At 35.8% G+C, this 22,725-nt stretch overlaps 1 protein-coding gene across 1 annotated transcript in view; it reads right to left on the bottom strand.

Annotated features, from left to right (window-relative positions):
- Positions 1 to 22,641, bottom strand: part of LOC129227411 (uncharacterized) — a 175,237-nt gene extending 152,596 nt beyond the window's left edge. The window contains exon 1 of the mRNA XM_054861963.1: positions 22,377 to 22,641. The gene's annotated coding sequence lies outside the window, so the exon portion shown is untranslated. The remainder of the gene's footprint in view (positions 1 to 22,376) is intronic.
- Positions 22,642 to 22,725: the final 84 nt, after the last annotated feature.

Genomic DNA, 22,725 nt, shown 5'->3' with positions numbered 1-22,725 from the left:
TACTATTTATGGTTTAACCGGGTAGATGGGGCGCTGAAGACAGCTCTGTTTCTGATCCAGACCAGAAGCCTAGCAATCCTTGTTCCAGCACCCCCAGAGGTATTAATTCACTTGAAGAACTTTGTGATCACGACAAATTTAACGTGCCTCAGTAACCATTAACGAACACGGGGGATCTTCGATTGGCTGGCATCGAACCAGAACCCTTTGGTTAGGAGTCCGACGCCTTACCGATCAGGCCACCACGGCCTTTAAGAGTTGTACAACCAGAACGGGCCATAATTGAACGCACTAAAAATTTCAATTTTAAAAATGAAACGCCTCATTATTCCCTTCGCCAGGAAATCGAAACAAGGTTAGTAAATAATAAATCGAAACACACAATAATTATGAGAACTGCAGATGTCAACTGCGTGTATCGCTGTTCCCAAGGAAGAAAGTGTTCCCAACACAATGGCGTTTGTTAAAAGGCTGAAAGCGACCATTAGGGACGGAAATCAAAAGAATGGCCAGCGAAATCAGATAAAAAACGGCACAAAGAGCAGTTATGATATTTGAACTAAGTATCTATTGCTAAAGATCTAATTGTTTAGGCCCAGAGCATAGCAAAGAGAGCACAGTAGAACGGGAAAATCGATTTGCAATTACAAAAGAGGGGAAGAAAATGCTTTCTCCCAGATTCATTTATTTATTTTTCAAATCGAGTGCATAACATACTTTTTAAATACAAATAAAACAAGCATCTAGATGCCAAAGCAGACAGAAAGGATGTGAAACAGTAGCATATTTAGGGAAGGGAACACTGGCATAAAGGAAAATATGCACCAACACCCCAATCCTAAGATTGTTTCGATTGTTGTGTTTCACAATAGTAATCTCTTTCATTTGATACAGTAAAAGCATTTTTTTTTTCGGGAGCCCATTACAATCGCGAAAACTTAAGCCTCTCGAAATATTTCAACCTTATACATAAAATCAATCTTTGGTTCTGTTCACGTAAAATTCGCGAAATTTTTCAGCGCGCAAAATCATTGATAGCTTTATTTTTGAGAATATTATGGCTCGCAAAAATAAGTGCATTTACAGAAATTATAGATGTTCTAGACTTAAAAAGCTTTTTCATGCAAATTAGGAGTTACATCTTAAATTCCTACTTTTAGCAGAACTGGCACCCCGTGAGCAATATTCCTCACACCAAGAAGAAAAAACTTTTTGTTTTATTTTGTTTCGTCAAAAAATGTCGTTGGTTCAGCAAGTATCATCATTTTGTATAATACGTATGTGGCATTTAGAATAATTAGTAAATGAAATATTTTTAGCTAAAACACATTTTAAACATTATTTGGGGGGAAAAGGTGGTGAGAAAAATTCTCACAGTATTTAACTTTTAAGAAAAGATAAATTCATCTCTGAAAAGTTTCAAATTAAAAAAAAAATGAAATTGATATGGCGTATTCTTAATTTTACGGTAATTTTAAATTAAACGAGCTGATGTGTGCATCACATGACTTCCTTTTACTCCAATTTAATGTCCTTTTCTCATTATTGGCAGTTTTAATATGATTCAATAGTTTACTCTCTAAATATCACCAACAGTGGTTAAATTGAAACCAGATTTAAAAAAAAAAACGCCAAATTTGCCGCCAAGTTGGCGAAAAAACTTGGCGACCAAAAGACTAGCGATATATCGCCAAGTGTCCGCCGAATTATAACATCACTTGAGTTTACATCGAAATTAATAATGATTTCCCTCCGAAAAGGGGCAAAAGACCCTCTTTGGAGTATCCGAATGCAACCAAAAAGGAAGTTGCACAACTAGATCCCACTAGGAGTCTACGTACCAAATTTTAACTTTCTAGGACATTCCGTTCTTGAGTTATGCGACATACATACACACATATGCACATACATACGTACATACAGACGTCACGAGAAAACTCGTTGTAATTAACTCGAGGACCGTCAAAATGGATATTTCGGGTGTCTTTACGTTCCTAGGCACATATCCACGTGTGCTCGGGTTGGAAAAAAAAAACTCAACATTCATTTGGCGTTGAGAAAAATGGAAATTAAGGCCGAATTTTAGGTGAAAATTTTTTTGCGAATACAATACTTCCTTTTTTGTAAAAGGAAGTAAAATGGTTCGATTAAACTTCTGAAAGAAAACCTTACAGGCCAATTAAAACCAATCAAATCAAACTCTTATGCAGTTTATACGAGCTATAAAACTCGCTACATATCCCAAGGCACTGCGAGCTAACAACATCAATTAGTTCTTGACCTATAAATCGTTCGATTTTATTTCCGATGTGACAATGGAGCACCGTCGAACAAACCATTTAAATAGACAATAATGTCACCAAGGACGGAGGTGGAGACTCTCCGAGAATGCTAACAACTTCGAAAGGCTATTATGGCATTTAAGTCCGAAGATCGTTACAAAAAGGACTCATTCTTAAGGAGTCAGGAAAACAAGCAGAACAGTCTCCATGTGAATAAACGAATAACTAGATAAGTACGTGTCGACTGCAGCTGGCATAAGTTGATTGATCGGCAATTTCGTTTTTAAGTACAAAGCGAAAGTTCGAAGCAAAAAGTGCTTTTTCTTTCTTTTCGCTCAGATTGAACAATTCAAAATAGTTTCTGAAACCATTATCTTCAGGGGTTGGGGGCATCTTTTTCTCAGCACTTTTTTGCTTCTTTTTTTGCCTTTTCCACCAAAATTTCTCCCAAGTCCAATTTTTCTCAGTCTTTAGGATATCCTGTACCATCCTTCCATCCTTCTTTTAAACTAGAAAATCACCCGTCAAGTACGACGGGTGAAAATTGCTTCTACATATGAACGAAGCAATTGCTTTGTTTGATGATATTTTGATAGTTGAAATTTTAACCGTAGATAGCGTTCATTGTTTACCACTTTTACGTTTCTTCATTACCCTAAAATGACAGAATTACCAGTAAAACAATCAAGTTACCGGATCCAGTTTAACCTTGTCAAAATAAAGCATTTCCCTGCATGTCAAATATTATCAAATTATCATGTCATGGCGCGAGTTTCATTGTTGATGACGTCAGCGTTACTCATCATTCGCTATAATATGTATGCGGATTTTTAATAACAGTTCTATTTCACTTTCTACGTATTTTTAACAATTTTATTGTTCGCAATATTTCTATCAATTTATTGTCAAAAAATGACTTTGAAATCTTCAGCACTTTGATGTAATCTAAGGCCTATACATAGCGGCTCTAATGTAATCGAGATAAGTAACTCCCAGCAACGCGATGTCATCTTTCCATTGATTTCACACTTCCTGTGGCTGCCACTGAAGTTTCTTGCGTAAAATCCACAACTCATGTCTTTTCCTTGTACTTCTTACCGACGTTCAACATTTCGTTCATTTCCGTAGCTTTCAAAAAACATCACCAAAACCTCCCATTTCCCGACTTTCTTCCTCGTGCAAAATCTAACCAACATCAAGATTACAAACCTTCTCAGGTCTGCGAACAACTTCGTTGACGAATTTTCACTAGACGCAGACACAATCGACAAGGCATTCCCCTCGAAAGACAGAGCCAAATCACGTGCCCCCGAACGATTAAAGAGCACATTAGCGGAGACAATGCAGGCGATAACCCCCGCACAGATCAAACAAATAAGCGCAGGGAAACAGAATGACGCAGGGGAACTAACAGGATTCTTGTGGAGCGATGAAGCAGAACGTTTCCAGTTCCGATGCACGTCCATTGGCATTCCGTCGCGTGCCGGAAAACTTCTTTCATTACGAGTCCACTCCACAAAATGAATGGATTGAAGGCCGTCATCAAGACAAGGTTTAACAAACTTGAAAGTTTCAGCAGGTAAGAATTGATTCTTTGCGTCGTCGAGTCCAAAAAGAAGCGAGTGAGGAAGTTTTACAATTGAATATTCCATGTATCCACGTTAATTTTTATATCTCCTTTTGGAAGCAAGAACACTCGACACCACCCGGACTCGACCCGCCCCGTGATTTCAGGCGTTGGGCTATGGGCAGGGTACGATAAAGCCAAGGTAAATGGTCCTGGTGAATTTTGGTGCCCCTCCCACAAGAAAATCAAGTCCTTTTCAAAGCGTTGTTTCCAAAACAAGGGAAGAAAGAAGGAAATTTACCCCATTTTTGGTGCAACTAAAACTGCGATGCCCAGGCTCACGGAGGACCGTGCGTTAAACAGGTCCTGGTTGTGGGCTAATTACTCATTTCTTCAATAACTTTCTGATTATGAAAATGGAAAGTCTTGAAGAAACACATTTCGATGATACCAGCTGAAACTTGGCAAGAGAGCCAGCTTTGGACCCCAACAAATGGAGAACAAGACTCAAGTTTTTATGAAATCGTGCAAGGTGTTTGAATTACGATTTAGAATATGATTTTAGAATACGATTTTAGAATACTAAAGACGTTGTAAGAAAGGATCCACAAAACCTAACTTCAAACAAACTGTCAGCTCGGACAATCATTCAAAGCTCTGAATGTGCAGACAAATAAGAAACAAGGGTACACCAGGGGGACGGGGCAGATCCTTGCCCCTTTTACACCCAGAACCCTTGTTTTCAACTCATATTATCAATACCAGTACGTTGATGTATAGCATGAAAGTAGAGATGTGTTTAACGCCTCTACAAAACAGAAAATTCAAAACACTCCTCCAAAATTTAGCCACGCGTATTCACTTAGTGTTTCAAAAAAAGCATATCGTGGAGAATGGAGGAAACAAAGCAAGCAGAATATTAAAAATATTGCACTTGAATGTTCTTTTAAACAAAATGTCAAACATTCTAAATGCTAAAAATCAAAATAGTAGTGCACATTTCTTCCTCGCTCCCATTTTCCTTTTTATCCTTTGAAAAGTTTTTTTTTTTTTTTTCCCCGTAGAATTGATCGCTATTATGGTCTTCAGTTTTCGTATATTTCACCCCTCCAAAATAACCTCATTTTTCTAAAAAATATACAGTAGACCCTCGTTTTACGCGGGGGTTACGTTTACGTTCCACGGAAATGCCGCGTAAATTGAGATCTAATAGTAGTGTTAAAATAGGGGTTTGTTTCCGTAGATAACAAAATACTTCATTCTAGTGATGATTAATTGTATAATAAGTTTAATGTGTACTTATATCGGCTTTTATGCACAACATGAAGAAAGAAAACATAAATTAATTTCGTGTTCTTTTTATAAAAAGGAGCTATCATGATGGTCTTTTGGCAGTCATTGAGAATTTTTCTCTGTAATTATTTACAGAGCATTAACACATCCATGATCACTTGCGTCATTTCCATGATAGAATCTTTCTTTACTAACAAATCAAAAAGATCATTTCTATTGTCTAGGAATGGCTCAAAATTTTCAATGAGAACGTTTTTGGTTGTGCGTCACCACCGTCGGTATCCTCGTTGGTTTTGGCCTCCTTCGTCATTCCTAAAAGCTCTTCTTCCAGTGAGTTCTGAACTGTGTGAGTTTAATAACTTTAATTCTGGAAAGAGCTCTAGAACCAATCGCATAAAATGTCTCCAGTGGCCCAAGCTCGATTATTAGCATGCCAAAATGCAGTTGATTACGCGTAATCAACAATCTTTAAGAGTTTGGATTTTGAAAGAGGGGAAAATTCTATCTGCGTAATTCATCCGCGTAAAATAAAATAAAGGTGTCAAATCTTAAACCGCGTATAATCGAAACCGCGTAAAATAAACCCGCTTAAAACGAGGGTCTACTGTACATCAAGGAGCATTTTCACGCCTTGAAAAAAAGTCCTAGCTATTTTGTATGGCAAACGATTGACTGACCACCCACGACTCCAGGAGAAAATTCTGGCAGAGTCATCATTAATTCGATATTTAACGAATGGCGAAATATCTAAGAGTTATTAGCACGCATAATTTTCGGCAAGGTTGAGAAAGGCAAGAGTATGATTCTTGATACACACAACATTCGAAAAGTTAAAACTCAAGGAAAAAAATTAGGAGTAAATGTATTAAAAATTTTACCTCATCTCTTTTTTCGTCTAAACATATTTTTCTTCTCACTTTTACATTTTTTTTCTTTGTTTAATTCTTAACTTTAAAAGGTAAATTCTTATATCTGTGTGTGTGTTCGATGCTAAAAGTTTCCCGATTGTATTTAAAATAGCTGTACGATGTTCTACAAGTTAAATAAATTCTCATAATGAGATGATTTTAAAAGATTAATCAACTCAATACTATTTCAAAACAGGTGCGTCTAAAGTTAAAAACGTTTAACGACACAGAAATAACTTATTTATCCTTACAATCACTACAAAATTTTGCCTTTTCAAAAACTAATCAACAATCGAAAATGTACCGTTTTTGAAATCATAATTGGCTGTCTGTACGAGTATCATAATTTTATTTGGGGAATAAAAAAATTAAAAACTCCATCTACTTTACAGTCCTGGATTTTCCGACAATAAACAATCATCTTCACCAAAGATTGGAAAAATTAATTAGTCATTAGAAGTCAAATTACAGATAGCCATGTAGCTCTTTCTAGCTAAGCTAGAAAGATTTTATCCTTTAATCTCATTTAATGACATTTTCCATGCAAAATTTGACCCGTCTAATCTTTATGTATCTTCGAGTGGCAAGAATTTTGACGCCGTATATTCTCTGAGGGTATGGTGTAACCACTTTTTTGTGCTGTCCTGCATGCAGTGACTAATGAGACTGTCAGACATGCAACACCTTGTTAATGACCTGATGGACGCTCATTACATATTCGAGATCGACTATGCCACGAAAGAAATAATCATATGCTGCTTTTATACCGTTGCCGTTGGCAACGGTTTTCAATGATACTAATAAGACTTCAGTAATATTCTTTACTGAATATTCGATCTTACAATTTAAATTTACTTAACCTGTACTAAAAGGACAGAAACTCCTACTGCAGTTGAACATTCATAACTGAAACAAATTCAATCCATTCAGCAGGTCAGCATAAAAAATGACATGCTGCAGGCTGGCATCAAAGAATTTCAATTAATGTGCTCTCTAACTGATCAACGTTATTACATAACATGAACACAGTTTGTGATTTTCTACGATGCGAGGTAGCCTAAGTAAATATCCTTTGAAATATTTCATGACGACAAACTTCCTTAATCTCTGGGGTTATAACTACAGAAAGAAATAATTTTATTATTATGCGAAACGTAAGCGATTTCTCCAAAACCTAAAAAAATGTCGCATGATCAGTGCTACAGTCTACGAGGATGCAAAAGATTTTCGATAGGCTATGTCAACACGCACCGCTTGAGCACGATTTTTAGTGACGTTAACCTTTTTGTATGTAACCTGTTCTCCCCTCTCGAAGTCAATCACAAGACTAATTAAACCCCCTATTGCACACTTGTGCAAAAAAAAAAAACGCGTTTTCTGAAGAAAACGAACAATGGAATAACGTCGTGTGAATGTATTTCAAGTGAAAGAACAAGAAGGGTACAAATCCTCCGATAAGCAAAGCGTGAATTAGGCGATTTAACTAAAATTGAAAAAAAAAAATTATCGCGCATAAGTGAAAAATGCATTTTAGGTTTCGTGTATAAAGGAACAAGAGTTAACATTGTTTTCCTATATCGCTGGCCGGGCCCGTGAGAAAAACGCGCATAAGTGAAAAACGCGTATAACAGAGGTCGCGTATAAGCGAGAGATCATTGTATCTGCGCTTAAAACGGAAATCGTGTCTTTTCGAGACAAAAAAAAAAAAAGAACCACACCAACAAAAAAAAAAAAAAAAAAACACTTCCGTAGTGGTCTCAATACTAATTTCAAAACAGTTGCGGCATTTCATATTCAAATCTTACTTTCTTTTAGTCGCAAAAGCTTGAATCGGAACCGTGCCAGCCATGTCTCCTTGATAGGAGAGAGACACAGAAATCGAGGCTTTCCTCGATCAATAGACTATTGACCTCTTCCGTGCGAGCGCACATATGCAAATCATCTTCTCGCCTCCAGAGGCAATCGTAATTTGAGCGCGACGCTGAATGCTCAGGTGTAACTGGACTAATTACGAAACGTGGGGTTCTCATCAAGTCTAATAGTTAAGAAAAATACATTTCTCAATACGATTGGCGTTTCAGATTTCTCTATATTTACTGTTGGTTTCATGCTAAAAATATTCAAGTCGAACAGAGGCATAATGGGGGTGGACCCCTAGAACCCTTGGGTTTTGTCTTATTACCGAATCTAGTATTGCATTTTAAAAGGCGCGTAAGGATTATTATGACGTATATTGTGCGACAGGGGAAAAAAAAAGGCATTGAGCATCGCTAGATTTTACTCATTCTATATCAGTTTTTCGCAAGAAAGGATGTTACCACGTTACATACAGTTAATGCTCGATTTTACGAACTCGAGGGCAGGGGCGGATATAAACTAACATTTTAGGGGGAATCATGCGGAAAAGTAAAGAGTTTCTGACACGAAAAATTCCTGGAACTGTTTGGGTGTGAATAAAGTGCGCCAAATTGACCAGGAATATGGAGCCTTGTAGGGCATTAACTTGATTAATTAATTTCAGAAGCAATGAAAGGAAGAAATACTTCATATAGTATTTAAACAAATAATTAACAAATTAAAAAGTTTAAGGCAAACTTACATTTCAATCATAAAGTATTTGAACACAATATATAATAGTATATTTGCATGATAGTTTACATCCATCCATCTTGTATGCTAGGGGTGTTCACCTACGGCATGGCTCAGACTGCACCATTGAAACTTTTAGGGGGGTGTTTTGAGGGGTATTTTTCTTTTTTTCTTTTTTGGGGGTGCCTTTGTCTTTTAGGGGGGTGCGCCCTTGCTCTTAGTGGGGAATGGGCACCCCTGTGTATGCAATTGTTAAAATTATGATCACATACAATTTTCAATAACGATGGGTGAATAATACTGTCAACAGTTTGAGGGAGGGGGGGGGGTCATGACCTCTATGACCCTCCATCTGTATCCGCATCGGCTCTACAGGACCACGAACAATATTCATAAAATGGAGACTTCATAACATCATGAGTGTTCGTACATCAGAGATTCGATTAGTCGAGCATCAACTGCATTTTCTTACTTCTCCATAGAGTTGCACAATCATCTCACTCTCACTAGCAGCGATCAAACTGGTATTGCATTTCAATACGCAAGACCACAATAATGTGGTCACGACCTTGAGTATGCAAATGCGATTCACCAACTGGGGACTCGTGACGAAAGCATCTGCTAAACAGCTGCTAGCAGAGTATGGCTATTAATTTTCATCACGACATAAGCGTATTCCATGCCTCAAATGAAACTAACTTCTAGAAATGCAACTCCGACATCAGAAAAAGTAATGCGCCAAATAATCGTAGAATGAAAGTCATACTATGAAATTCTGTAGTCTATTAAATTACCAGTGCTGTTGACAGAGAAAAGTATACATATCATATTTGCTGAAAGATTCTACCCAAACGTTCATTGATTGCGTCAACAGCAAAAATTACTCTATAATCAATTTCATGATCCCGTCGCAATCGCGAAACTTTAAGCCTGGCGAAATATTGGTACTTTTAGGAACATTCAACTTTCGATTCTGTTGACATTAAATACGTGAAAATTTCAGCTCTGGAAATCACTGATATCTTCATTTTCGAGAAAATTACGGCTCGCGAAAAAAGTGCAGTAACAATGTCCCAAATTGACTTAAATTCTTAAATAAGACATCCTAGTGACCGCCCACCTCCCTCTCGCTTCATATGAAAATGAGCTACTGAAATTGAGAAATATGGGTAACATAAGGACAACCTATCACGATAGAAGTTGCTCAAGTGGCGAAAACTTATTTTTTGAAATAGCTTGAAAATTGCTGCAATAGGTATAGAACATATTAATTCTTAGTGTAATTTCTTAATAGAATTATTTCTATGTTGGATTGCATTTCCAAATGAATTCAAAACTCAATTTATTCCCATCCCAGCAATTCAAAATATACTATTTTTAAATCATACATCATTTCTCTTTTTCCCTCTGGAGCACAGAAACTAACCATTGTATTTGGTTTATCATAATAAAGGTTTTTTCGATCATGATTCAATTAATAGTCAAAGGACAGATATAAATCTATTTAGTTCTTTTTGAGAATAAAATGAGTCGTCGGAGAGTTAGTTACGTTGCATGTCCTTAAAATTGACGAAAGAAATATATCACTTCTAAATTGTTTGATGAAGTGAGAAATAGTGAACAATTCCCACAGAAAGATTCTTACCACATACCGACTATTCGCTTATCACTAGATTATAGATATTTTGCATCCATTCAGGGGGGAGGGGAGCCTCTCAAAGTAACAACTTTTTGGCTGCTGTTGAGCTAATTTAACATTTTTTTGACAACCCATAATGCGCCAAGATGCGAAAGTCTCGAATTCTTTTTATTTTCCAAGATCCCAATGGTACTCCCACTCGATGTCTGCTGCATGTCGTAGGTGGGCATTGGGTTCTTTCAACTTGTGGAAACAGTTGCTTCTTTTTGCTGTTTACGAGCCTCGGAGATTGCAGTGGGATCTTGATTGTTGCCATCATCGAAAACGAAGAGTGGGATTGTCATTTCAGAAGTAAGTCAAGGAAAGTGATGAATTGATGAATATGTTACTTCGTGGATTATTTGAACAGCCGATTCATAAGAAACTACTACGACTCAAGGACAACACATTTGGTTCTGCTCGTGGTAGAAAACAGCGTCGTGACGCCTAACAGAGAACGAATAACAAGATTTCAAGATTTGACTATTTAAAAAACTGCATTATTTACGTCTCTCGTTTAAAATGTAACACGATCAAGAGTAATTTTAAGCACTTGCAGGAGTAGTTTTCCTTCGGGGGAGGGGGGTAAAACAGCTTTAACATGCACATAAACTACTGCATTAGACTTGGCAATTATGTTAAAACCAAAAGTTATCCCCCCCCCCCCCCGGTGATTGTGAGTTCTGAAAAAATATTAAAAATTCCAAAGAGAAAACGGGAGGGGTAACATTCTGGATCAACAACAATCCGAAAAACTTTTTGTATGTTGGGAGATGAACTTTCAAGGGTTTATTCCTTTTTTTTTCCTTCATCAATTTGATACTTCTTGGTGAACACTATCGTGCTACGAAGCGATTCGGAACGCATCCAGCGCTATTAAAACGAAAACTGCTGTCAAAATCCGATTTACTTTGAATAACAGCTCAATTCGTAAATGCTCTGTGGTAAAACGTTAAAGAGCAAATAAATCAATATTAATAACAGAAATGTTGTTGATGTTACTCGAACGTTTTTACACAGGCCATATGGTACAAGCATAGATTGAGCTGTTTTTGAAATAAATTGTATTTTTGGCAGCAGTTTTCAACCAGATGGAAAGAGATTCATTCCAAATCCTTTTATAGCGAGATAGTATAAACAAAGTATCGAATGGGGTGTTTCCTTCAGTCAAAAGTACTACTTTTAGTCACTGAAATTGATAGAATGAAAAAAAAAAAAAAAACATGGACTCAGAAATACGCTTGTTTTCCCAACATTTAATTCCCCCAACAGTCAGATTTCAAAAGCAAAATGTTTCATAGTGTGACGTTACAAGTGAAGACAGCCATCTTGAATCGGAGCGCGTCGTTGTCCTTTCTAGCAAGATATCGCCTTTTGGTGATTTTTCAATGCGAGCAGTTATTACCGGAACGAGAATTGTAAGGTCATTTGGCGAATTTTAGCAATGTCCTGAAACCTTGTTCTGGTAACCCTAGCGACTTGTTCACTTGGGACGTCAGCAGCGAAAATGAAAACAGTCACTGTATGTCTTTCAAGATTATTTTTCTTAAGAGAGAAAATAAGTTGAAATTTAGAAGAAAAAAATAAGAAAAAATGAAAATTAGAAGAAAAATGATTTCAAACTATGCTCTTTCAAAAGAAAATATTTTTGAAAAATTGAAAAACAACCCAATGAGGTTGTTTCCTTCAGTCAAAAGTAGTACTTTTTGTCACTGAAATTGATAGAATAAGCAAAAAAAAAAAATAACATGGACCCAGAACATACTTTTATTTTCCCAACAGTTACTTTTTACTTCAATTTTTTTAAATGTCCGATTTTTGAAACAAGGCGTGGTCTTGATGACATCACAAATGATGCACTTTGCCACATCTTTCTACCGCGATTCCATGTTATGATAATCAAGAAGCGAATTAAAATTGCGCTCTACGCTTGCTATCAACCCTATCGTTGCCAATGCACGTGAGTAAAGATGCGAATTAAATATTTTGCTCTGTGAATGGAAACACAGAATGGCATTTCATTATTTGCGATGTCATCGGACAGAAGCATAAATATTGAAAGTGCGCCGATTTGAGTATTTTTTTTTTTTAATATTAACCTTAAACAAACTATTTAAAAAATGGTCAGATCCTATGTTCTTAAGCATGCTCTTTCAGAAAAAAATACTTTTAAAATTTTCAAAACGACCCCATTATGAAAGAAAAGCATTTTTGAAAAACAATGGATTTCGCTCGTTTTGATACAAACCTCCTGCACCAATAAACGCGGAAGCTTAATTTTGGCAACATAAAGCCCATCTAATATACAACCGAAGAAAAGAAAGAAGTTCTTCTCAGAACCACGATTATGAACAAAATAAAAAAAGAAAATCTTGCACTGCATCTGTCATGGCTGCCCATTAACCTCTTAATCACCATCTCGGCATAAGTTCTCAGAGTTCTCAGCAGTAGCGTAAGGAGCGCAACGGGAAACAAGAAATACCCGCTGAGTTCCGCGTGCGCAACGGCAGGACTAGAAATCGTGGGATAAAAGTTGGAAAATGCCAGTTCTGGATTAATCACCATGAATGGATAATCACTAAAGATTTCACTGTCAGATCCTTTGCAATACCAATGCTTAAGTTGTGGATTTCGTCATCATTACAATATGGGGCTTATCAAGCCTTTAACAAATTTGGTAGAAAATTGCTTTTTTTTTATGATAAGCGACCTTTTTTGTTTTTCAATTTTATTTTAACCCATGTAGTTGAAGAGAGTGCTCCAGTGATGCAATAAGACTATCATTTAAAAAAAAAAATGCTGCATTAAAATCAGCAGCATGGAGTATAGAAAATGAAATTTTTGTACCAGTGTACCCCGATATTTCAAAATACATTAATATCAATAGATAATTTTCTTTTTCAATTATTTTAAAATTTGGAAATTTAAACCCGCCCCGGGAATTTGTCGATGAAATAAAGCAATTTTTAATCATGAAACTTCAAAATGTGTTAACCCTCCCAGACATTACCTCCAGAACTGCTCTTGATTTCACACCAAGTTGTATTGAAGTACACAAAATTTAACTCCAGTCAGTGACGCAAACAATGGGAGAGCCCAGGAGGTCCGCACCTCTCCCATGCCTCTTGAGTATTTTAATTGAGTATAATCCTACGTATGTGGTACATTAAATTATTCCCAGCAAAGGTTAACAATAATTAGATTAAATAAATAAAAAAAAAAGAAAAAAAATTGTTTCTTCTCTATTTTCCCCAGCAAATTTGAACTGTATGTGAACATAAATTGTTCTAGAATTATAATTTTGCTTTGCTGTTTTTATCTGCAACTATGAGAGAAAAGTAAATACATTCCTTCCTTCCTGTGCTTTCTGGTATTTGATTAAGTATTTGTTACTCATAAATTAATTTTATTAACTAACTAGAAAATTGTCTGTTAAGACATGACAAGTGAAAATTGCTTCTACATTTGAACATTTTAACATAGCAATTGCCTTTTAGGGTTGAAATTCTAACTTTCAAAATATCCCCAAACTCCTGGGGATTGACCCTAAACTCCAGCAGATAGCATTAATCTTCAACATTTTTTTTTTTAATTCTTCCCTCCCTTAAAATTTCACCACCAGTAAAGCAGTTAAGTTACTGGATCCAGTTCAGCCTTGTCACAATAAAGCCTTTCCCTGCATTTTAAACATTGCCAAAACATATTAATAAATTATTGTGTCCCGATGCAAGTTTCATTGTTGATGACATCAGGAACATTACTCGATCATCGGCTATTATACGAATGATGATGCTAAGTAATTATTCAATAATTTTTTTTAATGTTTTTTGTTCTTGACAATCAATAAAATCAAAAGAGTATGTTTAGATGCCTGTTGGAGTATGATATGAGAATGGTGGATCTTTGATCCTAAACCCCACCTTTGAGAAATTCCTATGTGTGCCACTGACTCCAATGAGCTCCCAAGCAATTTAAACCCTGTATTGCTCTCCTCTGTATACAATACAGACAAGGCCATTTCAAGGTTTTCTGCCACCAGAGACAAAAGTTGCCCCCCCCCCTAAAACCACAGGAGCATAGTACCCCCCAAATCAACTAAGAGGCTGAAATGACATCATTGTGGCAGAGTTAATTTCAGAAGAAGAATCATCTGGTGCGAAAGGAGGATAGTGACAATGGACATATCTGTACCTCAGAGCCAGATGCAAGTCCAAAAACGGCGATTATTTGTTTAATAGTGCATTCTATGTAGAAGCCTATTCCGCATAGAGCCCATATGAACATAATCCTTTTCAATTTTTCACCGCATCCCATCCTTTGCATTCTCTAGAAAAGTTTTTCCTCTCTCTAGCTCTGACGTACTTCAGCATTTGATATTTATAACACATCTTCAACACCAAGAAAAAAATTGACAGAGCTGTTTTTTACGTTAATGATATCATTTAATAGCATTAAGGAAATCAATGATCAAACTAACATTTTTTATCACAATCTGAAACCTTGTTAAAATTTTTCATGAGTTTTTCTATTTAAAAAATTTGTTTTTTCCCTAAAAATAAACAAAATAAAGGTCTGAAACCAAAGAACATGTGAAATGTCTTTTGAAGATTTTTATTGATGTACATTAAAAGTGAAACTCTAGTAACTCAACATGCGGATAACTCAATTACCCTGGTAAGTAAATATTTATCTTTCTAATGGTTGGTTCAATGCTAATTACAAGGGGTGAAAAATTCAATTTCTGGAACCCTTGCAAGTTGACCTTTACTTGCTGTGTTATCATTCAGTAAAATTCAGAGTGTCTCTCCCTTCAAAAAATGAAAAAATTCCTCCCTGCCAAAAATATTTTTAAAAAATTTAAGTTTGGACCGTCTCTGTGTGGAAGTATCATAAGCGAACAAAGACCCAAAACTTGCAGGAAATGCAATTATTTTTAGCTCTTTATGAAAAATATATTGAAGGAATGCTTAAAGTGCAAAATAACAACTAACAAGGTTCATACTCTTCCAGACAAAATGAATTTCAGGAGTTTTCAGGGTTCAAAAGCAAAATTTTCAGGAGTAATAACACGAGCTAAATTAGTTTCAGTAACAATTTAATCTACTTTGCTATCAAATTTATAACATCAGTAATTTTTTTTTCACACTATTCAATCCAAAAAAAAAAAGAATTAAAAATTGGATTCAAAATATTTGAAAACAACAGGAATACACAAAATATTAGATATATCGGCATGTTATCAGTACAAAATATACTACAAAACAGCAATAGCACTACTAATTAGCAATATAGAAAATATGCTTAATAGCTGTTGCTGTTATCACAAAAACTAGCACATGCTCTTGGTTCGTTCTCTAGTGGCAGTTACAATCAGTAATCGTAATGGGCATGTTTGGTTTGAACAGAGTAACAGGTTAGTCGGTTCAAACACACCCCATGTCTTTGCGAAAAGCACTGGGTGCTTTCTGCAAAGGAGAATTTTACTGGTTAGGAGAATTTTGAGAAATAGGAGAATTTTTACTGGTTGCCAGCGATTCAATATGGCTGCCTAAATGGAGATGACATGGAATTAAAATTAGCCATTGTTGTTAAAAATTATTTTCAGGAGGAGAGGAGAAAAATCAGAAGGTTAAAACAAAAATTCAGGAGTTTTAAGGGCTCTTAGAAGAAAAAATTAAATTTCAGGAGTTTTTCAGGATTTTCAGGAGGCGTACGAACCCTGAACTAAGATTGCACGCACACACTTTGGTGTTTCGAGGTACCCCTTTTTAAAGGCAAGAAGATGAGAATGCTCCCATTAGCTCACCTCTTTTCACATTGAAGAAATAGGTTCAATGTAATCCCAAAACATGTGTCTGTAATATTTTATTGCTATCTACACTTTCAATTTCAACACTATTTTTCTCTTTTGACAATTTCTTGCTGGTGCAAGAATCTGTTTGTATGTATCTGGGACAATTTACAATTTTTAAAATATCTTGTAAAATTTAAACAGTTATTAGTAAAGCTCTTAAAAACACACACACACACAGTATGATGCATGGCAACTTTAGGTTGACAATGTAGAAATTCCTACATTGCTTAGTTCTACTAGGGAGATGCTCTGAATATTCAGTTGGTTTCGGTGTACTGCCTATTCAGCAGAAAAACCAAATATTCAGTTAGGCTGAATACATCAATATTTGGCAACTGGTACAAACCCAATTTTTTCCCCAATGACTAAAAGTTGCAGTATATACCATAGTAAGGTGAGGTGTGGCATGTTGGTCCGCTATTTTATACATTTTTTATCTCATCAAAAAATTTAATGATTCGTTCGATTTTCTAGAATAGGTCTCACTAATCACTTCTCAACACCAGATTTTTTTGGAAGTGTTAAATTGATAAACTTTTTTTCTACTAATTTTTTTAACAGAACCTTGTAAAGAAAACCAACATCCGCCACGGGTGGGGCCTAACGTACTCCACCTTCCCCAATAACAAATATTATCACATTTAAAGTAATTTTAATACGAGAAAGCACTCTAAGACGCTAAATTAAAATATTTTTGTTTTTTAAGTTTTCTTACATCTTAAATCAAAAGCACTTTAAAGGGCCTTTTGGAACAGGTCACGGTTGAAATAAAGTATTTTAAATCACTTTTAAGGACCTGCAGGAACCCTGAAAATGAATTGTCATAAAAATTGAATTTAATTTCTTCTTTTTTAAATTTCTGACGCACTTAAAAAGTTTGCTACAATTTCATTTTTCAAAGAATGATTTTTTTAAAAAAAATCTTAATTTGCTACACTAGAAATGTTTAATTTGCTTACTAATTACTTAACCATTATCAACCTATATTTCTAATACTTGAATTCCTTGTCTAGTGGTCAGAGGAGTGACTGCGGTGAGGAAGTCCTGGGTTTGAATATCCGGCTTGGAAATGGAAGTTTTTTCTCTTTCCCATCCTTGTCTTTTCTTTGTGGGAATTTGTTGTTGTGTTGTAAATAGTTGCCTACATTATAAACCTAAACGGGTTCTTATGGCATGTAGACGTACTGTGGAAGTCGGACTTCACACCAAATTACAATTCAGCTGGAAAAGTGAAGTAGCACATTCCAAGTTGCCAGCCTAGCTGGCACAAGACAGCGATTATTTATAAGAAAAGCGAATAAGCATTATTTTTGGCAATTGCATTCTTTGGAGTTGAACAATTAATGCATTAACAATGAATTTAAAAATTCATCATGCTCTTGGATTATAATAACCTAATTGTGCTATTAGTTAACATAATTACGTTTACTTCTCTTCTTTCACACCACTAGATTTTCAGCACATTGTTTTTTTTCCTTTGTCTCTTGATCTTGAAATATGAAGGGGCAAAATATTTTTTGAGCCCTACTTGAGTAGCTAGATAATAGATACACGTGCAGATATGTCTGCCGTGAAATTATCTTTAATTTGGCTACCTTCAAAGTTTGCCGATTCTTTTTCAATGTCTTGAGGCCGTTGAGCCCTCAAGGACATGCCCCCCCCCCCCCCCGCTGCAGGTACACAGATCCGGGCCTGATTGTAAGCATTACTTTATTAACACTAGAACCGCCAACCGGGTCATTTTGACCCAACGATGTTTCGCTCATCACCACGCGAAAAGCATCAATAGGAGAAAAAAATCCTTTTTGACTTTTCATAAATCATGTTGAACAATAGCTAACCGAAATAAAAAAATTCGTAACATAAATATTTTTCTGATAAATAACATGTATACCTAGAACCGCCGACCGGGTCAATTTGACCCGTAAGATACGTTAGTGCGCAAATGACGGGAAACAGCTGTATTTTTCGAAAATTAGCAGTAGTACTTCTTCCCCACCCTCGTTGCAAGAATCGACTGCCCCAGAGAAAGGAATCTTCAAGGTCAAGGTCTTCAATCAATGCAGTTGTATTTAGTTTGAAGTGTTACGATTTACTTTCGATCGCAAAGAAAAGTGGCAGGTAATACTTAGAAGGCTTTCAACGTTGCGTTTTTGCTGTGATTAGTACATGTATAAAAATATGTCATGACGCCGAAATCTTACTGTTAGTGAAGCGCTAGAATATCTAAAACAGTTGTCTGAAAATGATTCAGATGGTGAAGACAACGATGAACGAGTTTCGATTTTGAATAGTGAGGACGAATACCTGCCTCCTAGTGAAGAAACTTTGGATTCAGATTCAGAAAATGAAAGTGAAGATAACAGTGAAAATGATGTAACAGTCGCTGGCCCTTCTTATATCAATAAGGACGATTTATCCGATGTGAAAGGGAAATCAAACATTCGAAGAAAAGATAAACATAGGCAAAGAAATTTTGAAAAGGAACCAACACGAACAACCCAACATTCAAAGTTGGAAATAATGAAGTTGGCAAAGATGACACAGTTTGGAATGTCGCTGAAATAGGAATAAACGATAGAGGAAGAAAATGAAAATGTAATGTTTTGAAAGAAGTTGGAGGCTCAACAGCGCATGCTAAATGCAATGTTATCGACAACAGTCCTCTAAGTGCTTGGAAGCTTTTTATAGATGAATAGATCTTGAAGCATATACAGAAATGTACTGAAGATGAAGCTCATTGACGGACTCATGATAGAGAGTGGAGTGTAACATTAGAAAAAATAGATACTTTTGTAGCAATTTTATATGCTCGTGGAATTTATTGTGCAAAAGGGCTTGAACTGGATAGCTTGTGGTCAAAAGACTGGGGACCACCCTTTTTCCAAAATACAATGCCTAGAAACCGATTTCGAGAAATAATGAGATTTCTACATTTTGATATAAAATCAATGAGATCAAAGCGTCTAGAGACAGACAAATTCGCTCTTATTTCGGATATTTGGAATCGTTTCATTGATAATTGCAAGAATAGCTATACACCAGGCCCAAATATAACTGTAGATGAATAGTTATTTCCTACAAAAGCTAGATGTAAATTCACCCAAAACATGCCAAACAAGCCAGATAAGTTTGGAATCAAATTCTGGTTGATTGCGGATGTTGATTCAAAATATCTGATAAATGGATTCCCATACCTTGGGAAAAATAACGAAAGTCGATCCAACGATGCTTTTCTTTCTGAACATGTTGTGATGCGATTAATAGGTCCTTATGAAAATAAAGGCAGAAATGTCACTACCGACAACTTTTTCACAACACTGAAGCTTGCAGAGAAATTGAAATCCAAAAATATGAGTCTGGTTGGAACTGTAAAACGTTCTAGAAGAGAAATACCGGTCTCTGTGAGAATGTCAAAAGCCACATAACGGTACTAACACATAAAGACATTAGTCTAACTGTTTATCAAGGCAAAAAACAAAAAAAAACGTTTTGTTACTCAGTAGTCTCCATCTAACCGTAGAAATTTTAGATCACCCAAAAAAATTGCCTGATTCAATCGCTTTCTACAATGCAACTAAATACGGTGTGGACGTGATTGACTAGATGGCAAGGAAATATACAGTCAAGTCTGCTACACGTAGGTGGCCAGTGCAGGTTTTTTGTAATATTTTGGATCTTGCTGCAATCAATGCTTGGGTTTTGTATAAAGCTATTAGTGGACAATCTATAAGTCAACGAAAATTCATTCAAGAGTTAGTTGAAGAATTGAGAGAAAAGTTTGTTCTCTCCCGACAAAAAAAGGCTGCAAAAAGAAAGTGTGAAGCAGCCAATGAATATGAAATGAATGAAGCACAAGCTAAGCATTAGCGAGTCAGATGTCACACAGTGTGAAATGTGAGAACAAAACTACAGATAACTGCTCGAAATGTAGAAAACCCATTTGCGGGAAATGTACAAAACTATTTACTAAATTTTGTGCGCGATGCATTCAGTAAATCAGATTTTTTACTCTCAAGAACTAGTAAGTAAATGAAAAAAGTTTTAATTTTTAATTCTTTATAAACATCTAAATTTGTTTAAAAGAGATATTATATTTTTTCTTTGAAAGTGGGAAAGTTTTGTCCTATTTTGTTGAAGAGAGATATAATAATACTCAAGAATAATAAATATCAAAACCTTGATATTTAAAAAAATAAGTCAATTTCTCTCAATTTATGTAAACTACTTCATGTAATTGCTTAGAAAGTTTTTAAATAAAATGTTTTAGCTAGCTAAGTTAAGCGCTTGTGCATTTTTCTTGCTTCTTAATCTGGGGTCAAAATGACCCGCTCGGCGGTTCTAGTGCTAAACATTTTATTTACCCACTGCACATAGGCGGCTCGTATGGTGGGGGGGGGGGGGGGAGCGGCATGCATAGAAATTTTGGGACCCGTCACAAATGAATTTTCCGGACCCCCTCCATATTGTTTACACACCCCTAGGTGTATCTCACAACTAGTTCAAAAAATATTATGCCCCTGTCAGGCTTGGGCCAACAGGTATCCCTTCTTCCCCCTGGGGGGGAGAGATAACTGCCCCGCACTTTCAAAGTAAAGAGGCCTTGTCCCCCTCACTTTTCAGCATTAAAAATTAATGATTGATTGGAAAATGATTTTTTATAGAGTGGACTGATTTATTTCTCGAAGGTAAAAACTAAATTCCAAATAAATGGACTTTCTCATCTTATTCCATAAAAATAAAACTTTAAATTGGAAGGAAAAGTCTATGGAGGCCATCCATCCCGATTTTTGAGGCCAAATTTTACCTTTCTTGGAGGCTATTGAAACAGTAATGTTAAAAGCCTTTAATATAGACTTTAAAAAAAACTGCTTCGTTGGCCAAGCCCCCAAACCCCACATTCTTATTTTGAATCACCACTTTCTTAGTGCACCAACCGCCTATGCCACTGTACATTGTTTCTCATACTTGCAGAAAGTTTTTAGTTATTAAGTGTGCAAATACTTTATATTTTTGTCTTGCTATGACTACTTGTACAGCTTACTGTGGCACAGCCACACATTTAAACTTTTTTACAGTGTGTGGAGAGGAGATTGTTTGCTATATAATACTTTTCGTGAGGAGTTTCTGGAAAAGAAAAGAGTTTTTGGTGCTGTATTATTTGTGTTACCTTCATAACCAGCATTAAGAACAACAATAGCTTGCGTTTGTCTGATTTATATAAAAGATCCACTTTTAAAGTTCATAATCTTTTTTGTTGAGTGCATACCATAAATAGTCCCAAATTACCCATAACCAAGTTAAAGATGAAATCCTTGAAAAAAATAATAAGTAAATTATGATTGTTCTGTTCCTTATCAATCTTTTCTTCCAGAAAAGCTGTGACCTGTGACATTTTAAGATACTTTTTAACAACAACAGTTACCTTAACAGTCAACAAAGCAACTAATTTGTGTTATTTCAAACTGAAGTCAGTCAAAATAGTTTGGTACATAAAATAGAAAAGCTAGATGTCAATGTGTTTATGTGCCCACACTATGAGAATTGTTACGAACCAAACCTAAATCTACTCTCATTCCAGAAAATAATTCTGATTGTGACATTTTATTTAAAAACCTTTTTTTCTGAGCTGTAACTTGATGGCAAAACTAGATATTATGAGTAGGCTTCCTATCATTCCTCTATAAAATGTTGAGATCAAAGAAAACGTTTTTAAAAAATACACATAAAGGATGAGTCTAATCATTCTAGTTACAACTGATGGTGGTGGTGCTAGAACAAAAATGATTTTCTATCATTATTCCAACTATTTGCTTGAAAAAAGGTAAAATCACAAGAAAATCGTTGAAAAATACTGTGAATACAGAGATCAGCATATCAGCTATGACAATAAATGCGAGATATGAAGATCTACGGCAACTAGCGCTTGATTTGTATTTTAAATAGGCTGAATCTCTAGAAAAGAGCGAGTTGAACAGCACGAATTTAACAGAAGTTACAATTATTGCAATGTCTTATTTCCTAAAAAACCAAAAGATATCAAGTACCATAGGTAAATACCACAAATTTAAGGAGATATGCAACAATGGAAAGGGAAAAAAGTTCAAAATTTTTATCAGAGTTCCAGATTCAGTTCGTACGCTTGGGTGTAAATACCAGCACACGGACTTAAAAATCCCCGAAAAGAACACAATCTGCAACTTACCATGAGCATCTGCAAAGCGATCATAGCACTCCCGAGTAATTAGGCTTTCCGCCCTGTCCAGCTAACTTTGACGTTCCTTTCGGCTGTAAACAATACCAAGACACACGTATCCGAGAGTTGTTACAAGTAAATCCATGCACAAATCGGCCACACAAAATCACTCAATTCATTACCGCATGACTTCGTTAAAGTCATCACGGAAAGGAAATCAAATTACTCACTCCTTTTGCTAAGAAAACTTAAGTTGTAATAGCAATCAACCACAACCCAAATCACACACAGCAACAAGTCACTGGAGGACTGTTGCCACCAATCTTCAAATAAATTGTCATGAAGGCATGAATCTGTA

This window comes from Uloborus diversus, chromosome 8, assembly GCF_026930045.1.
Source record: "Uloborus diversus isolate 005 chromosome 8, Udiv.v.3.1, whole genome shotgun sequence".
Taxonomy (NCBI): domain Eukaryota; kingdom Metazoa; phylum Arthropoda; class Arachnida; order Araneae; family Uloboridae; genus Uloborus; species Uloborus diversus.
The sequence above is the reverse complement of the archived record's forward strand: the minus strand, read 5'-3'. Positions and strand labels throughout refer to the sequence as shown.